Raw genomic sequence first — 6000 nt, 5'->3', positions numbered from 1 at the left:
CCTACATCTGATAGAGGGCTATATATAAAGAACTCAAGAAGTTAGACTCGAGAGAACCAAATAACCTTATTAAAAATGGGGAATAGAACTAAACAGAGAATTCTCAACTGAGGAAACTTGAAGGGCTGTGAAGCTTCTAAAGCAATGTTCAACATCCTTAGACATCAGGGAAATACAAATCAAAACAATCCTGAGATTCCACCTCACACCAATCAGAATAGCTAAGATGAAAAACTCAGGTGACAACAGATACTGGCAAGGATGAGGAGAAAGAGGAACACTCCTCCATTGCTGGTGGGATTGCAAGGAGGTACAACTACTCTGGAAGTCAGTTTGGCTGTTCCTCAAAAAAATTGGACATAGAACTACATGAGGACCCAGCTATATCATTCCTGGGCATATATGCAGAAGATGCTCCAACATGTAATAAGAACATGTACTCCACTATGTTCATAGCAGCTTTATTTATAATAACCAGAAGCTGGAAAGAACACAGATGATCCTCAAGAGAGGAATGGACACAGAAAATGTGGTACATTTACACAATGGAATAATGCAGCTATTAAAAACAATTACTTCATGAAATTCTTAAGCAAATGGATGGAATTTGAAAATATCATCCTAAGTGAGGTAACTCAGTCACAAAAGAACAAACACAATTTGTATTCACTGGTAAGTGGATATTAGCCCAAAATTTCAGAATACCCAAGATTCAATTCACAGACTACATGAAGTGTAAGAAGAAGGAAGACCAAAATGTGGATGCTTTGGTGCTTTTTAGAAGGGTGAATAAAATACTCACAGGAGGAAATATGGAGACAAAATGTAGAGCAGAGACTGAAGGAAACGCCATCCAGAGACTGTCCCACTTGGGGGATCTATCCCATAAACAGCCACCAAACATGGACGTAATTGTGGATGCTTGCAAGTGTGTGCTGATGAAAGCCTGATATGGCTGTCTCCTGAGAGGCTCTGCCATATGGTTGTTGCCAACCCTTGGACTGAGCTCAGGAGTCCATGATGAAGGAGTTAGAAAAGGGACTGAAGGAGCTAAGGGGGTTTGCAGTCCCATGGAGCAAATAGGTCAGACCCCTACCCACCAGAGCTCCCTGGGATTAGACCACCAACCAAAGAATACACATGGGATGACCCATGGCTCTGGCCACTATGTGGCAGTGGGTGGCCTTGTCGGACATCAGTGGGAGTAGAAGCCCTTGGGACTGAAGGTGTTAGATGCCCCAGTGTAGGGGAATGTCAGGATGCTAGGGCAGGAGTTGGTGGGTGGGATGCTCATAGAGGCAAGAAGAGGGGATGGAATAAGGGATCCCAGAAGGGGAGACCTGGGAAGGGGAAAAGATATTTGAAATATAAATAAAGAAAATATACAATCCACCCAAAAGAAAAAATAATAATTTAAACGGAAAGTCAAGAACATAAGAAAAATATTTTTGATCTGCTGATTTAAAAAATCAATTGCTGTAATTAAGAAAATCTGACTCTCTGGAGGGGTCCCAGCTAGGAGCCCACAGTGCCTAAGATCAGTGGAACAGCTGGGAAGGAAGTTCGTCCTGCCGCCATTTGCATCAGGGAGCAAGGAAACTCCACAGTCTTCTGTGCATAGCCTGCCAGTAGAGAAAGAGAGAGAGAGAGAGAGAGAGAGAGAGAGAGAGAGAGAGAGAGAGAGAGAGAGAGAGAGAGAGAGATCTCCTAGCAGTGCTTTCACTTTTGAGCTCAGAGTAGTAAGGACACAGCTTACAGGCCCACAGGAGGAACAAACTCCAGCCAGAGACAACAATACCAACTAGCACCAGATGGCAAAAAGCAAACACAAGAATCCTACCAACAGAAACCAAGGCCACATGGCAACATCAGAACCCACTTCTCCCACCACAGTAAGTTCCACATACCCCAACACACTGGAAAAGCAAGAGTTGGATTTAAAATCATATCTCATGATGCTGATAGAGGGCTTCAAGAAAGAATTAAATAACTCCCTTAAAGAAATACAGGAGAACATTGATCAACAGGCAGAAGCCCTGAAAGAAGAAACACAAAAATCCCTTAAAGAATTCCAGGAAAACACAATCAAGTGAAGGAACGGAACAAAACCATCCAGGATCTAAAAGTGGAAGTATAAACAATAAAGAAATCACAGAGTGAGACATCTCTAGAGATAGAAAACCTTGGAAAGAATTCAAGAGTCATAGATGCAAGCATCAACAACAGACTACAAGAGATAGAAGAAAGAACCTCAGGTGCTGAAGATACCATAGAAAACATTGACTCAAAAGTCAAACAAAATGCAAAATGCATAAAGCTGGTAAATCAAGCATCCAGAAATTCCAGGGCACAATGAGAAGACCAAACCTAAGGCTTATAGGTATAGACGAGAGCAAGGATTTACATCTTAAAGGCCCAGTAAATACCTTCAACAAAATTATAGTGGAAAACTTCCCTAACCTAGAGAAAGAGATGCCCATGGACATACAAGAAGCCTTCAGAACTCCAAAGAGACTGGACCAGAACAGAGAGTACTGCTGGCACATAATAATCAAAACACCAAATGCACTAAACAAAGAAAGAATATTAAAAGCAGTAAGAGAAAAAGGGCAAGTAACTTCTAAAGGCAGAACTATCAGAATCATACCAGACTTCACACCAGAGACGATGAAAGCTAGAAGATCCTGGGCAGACCTCATACAGACCCTAAAAGAACACAAATGGCAGCCCAGGCTACTATACCCAGCAAAACTCTCAATTATCATAGATGGAGAAACCAAGATATTCCATGATAAAACCAAATTTACACAATATCTGTCCACAAATCCAGCCCTACAAAGGATAATTGATCGAAAATGCCAACACAAGAAGGGAAACTACAACCTAGAAAAAGCAAGAAAATAACCTTCCAACAAACTCAAAAGAATATACCCACACAAACACAAAAATAACATCAAAAATAACAAGAAGCAACAATCACTATTCCCTAATATCTCTTAACAATAATGGACTCAACTCTCCAATAAAAAGACATAGACTAACAAAATATTTCTCATGTAAATCTTCGATTTTATCAGAAAATGTTTGTAATTCAATTTTTAATTAATTTAGTAATTTCTTTTACGTCTACCATTTTATCTGCATTATTTTTCATGATAATCTTCAATTTTAATGTCTTTCTATATACATACTCTATTTTATAAGAAATGTTTTCAATATAAATCTTTGATTTCATCACAAATGTTTCTAATTCCACCTTCAATTAATTAGAGTTTTTATATCTACCATTTTTTATGTAAAATTTTCCATGAAATAGTCAAAAAACCCCATGCTACAGGCATTCCATACAATCCTCAAGGACAAGCCATTATTGAAAGATCTAATCAATTATTAAAAACACAATTGGCTAAGTTACAGGGAGGAGAATTAAAATATGTCTCCCCCACTCATTTACTGAATCATGCTTTTTTTTTACTCAGTTAATTAAATAAAGATTCTCAAGGTAGATCAGTAGTGCAGCCCCACGGGGATCCTACTGAAAAAAAAGTTGAGAAATTCTGTATGGCAGTGACTTTAAACTTTGTTCAATCTAGTGCCTTTAGGAATGCTAGAGGGATGCTTCATCCTATCTCAGCAGTCTGAAAGCAGAGGCAGATCAGGAGTTCCAAGTCTCTATTGGCTATTTTGTGAGACTTTGCCTTAAAGCAACGACAAGAAGAAAACCCAAGCTTTACTTAAACAAATGGATTCAGAGGTGGAGCTAATCTATAGTTTACAAACCTTTTCAGTGAGCAGAAATGACAAGAGAGGATTAGGTTTTCAATTATGCGTATGGGTGAGATCATCACTTGGTAGAGTAAGAAAAACCCTTCCAGGACAATGTGAAGTCAGCACTGTGGAGTGAATAGGCCACATATGGGAAGAAAAAGTAGACACCCCAAGATCTGAAGGGCCAAGAAAGAATAAAACCCACATAGAAAGGGCCTTCAATGGGCCAATTGTTCAACACAATTAGGATGTAGACTGAAAGGAAGTTTCAGATAGGCTGATAGGTAAGTTACCTGCTGACTGAAGAATTACTTTCAAGAATGTAGTGAAGATCATGTTACAAGTGATTAAGGGAATGGATGCTGAAGGGGAATTTGTCCATGTGAAACAGTCCTTAGAAAGAAGTAGTCTGGAATTGGAGAAAGAATGCAGGCAGATGAAGGAATTTAATCTTTTACACGATGGCAGCCCTGTGAACCTTTTAAGCTGAAGAAAGGAGAGGAGAGTACAGAGAAGATTCAGTGTGCACACAAAAGGAAAGGTTAGTGAAGCACACAAGCAAAAACAACAAGACCCAACTTGTGGGAACATGATTCGATTGGACAAAAGCAGCTTTATTCTTGGAAAAGAAAATTAAGAAGGAATACCAAACTAGAATTCACTGAAAATTAGAAGACATGGTCATATTCAGAGTATGCTAAATGCCTCTATGTAATGCAAAACCATATAGTACAGTTTTGTGAAAACATTGGAAATGCTCTCTCTCTCTCTCTCTCTCTCTCTGTGTGTGTGTGTGTGTGTGTGTGTGTCTGTCTGTCTGTCTGTCTGTCACACACACATACAGAGAGGAGAGAGAGGGAGGGAGGGAGGAAGAGAGGGAGGGAGGGAGGAAGAGAGGGAGGGAGGGAGGAAGGGAGGGAGGGAGAGAGAGAGAGAGAGAGAGAGAGAGAGAGAGAGAGAGAGAGAGAGAGAGAGAGAGAGAGAGAGAAACAAACTTTAGAATATCTGATGGCACTGAGGACAAGGCAGGAAGTCATTTTGAATCTTAGCACAGGTTTTAAGACATATTTCAACAAGTTCTACACATGCAGAAAGGGCAATATTATGAATATGGGAGAAAAGGATATATTACATGTTAATTTTGGCTAGGGATAAAAAGCAGAAAGTCCTTAGATTCCAAAGAACTTTGTAGGTGTAGTAAATCATGTTATGTTATATGTAGTCATGCCTAGAGGTTAATTTAAACAAGGCTTAAGTGGTGATATGGTAGAAAATAGTACATGAAAATCCAGGCTATGGCGTTCTGTACTGGGCAACTTGGGTAAAAACAAAATGTAAAGTAAACAGGAGATGATAAAAGAGACCATTGTCAGATATTATGAATAAATTATGAAAGACACAATATACCAGAGACTAGAGTAATGAGGAAGAACATTGAATTTCAAGTGTTTAAATACATGCTAAGCTGCAAAGCTAGAAAACTGACAAAATATTTGTGGTCTTATTTGCATAGAGAAGTAAAGAGAATACATTAAGGGACATAATATACTAAATATTCAAGGAAATATTTTCACATCTATGTTTACAAGCACTTTCCGGGAACTTTTCAATAAATGACTATCTGAGTTCCCAAAGCCTGACACTATTAACTGAGGCTATGGAGGGCTCACAAAAAGGGACCTAGCATGACCACACTCTAGAAGACCCAACAAGCAGCTGAAAGAGTCAGATGCAGATATTTTCACCCAACCAATGGACAGAAGCAACTGACCCTGTTGTTGAACTAGGGAAGGCTGAAAGAAGCTGAGGAGAAGGACAATCCTGTAGGAGGACCAGCATTCTCAATTAATCTGGGCCCATGAGATCCCTCAAACACTGGACCACCAAACAGGCAGTATACACCAGCTGATATGAGGCCCCCAACACACATTGGGTAGAGAACTGCCAGGTCTGTGTTCATTCAGAGATGATGTACCTAACCCTCAGGAGACTGGAGGCCCCAGGGAGTTTAGAGGTCAGGTGGGGTGGTGGGTGGGGATATCTAAGTAGAGACAGCAAGGTTGGGAGGAGGTATAGGATGTGGAACAGTTGGAGGGTAGACGTGGGAGGGCTTAAAATATGGAGTGTAAAAAAAGAATAAATATTTTTTAAAACATTTTAAAGAAATGACTATTCTATCTTTCAAATAAAGCAAGTAGAATATCTGCCTGGTCAAAGAGTTTCCAAACTGTT

The sequence above is a fragment of the Apodemus sylvaticus genome, chromosome 20, assembly GCF_947179515.1.
Source record: "Apodemus sylvaticus chromosome 20, mApoSyl1.1, whole genome shotgun sequence".
In the NCBI taxonomy this organism is placed as follows: domain Eukaryota; kingdom Metazoa; phylum Chordata; class Mammalia; order Rodentia; family Muridae; genus Apodemus; species Apodemus sylvaticus.
Note: the sequence above shows the minus strand (reverse complement) of the source record.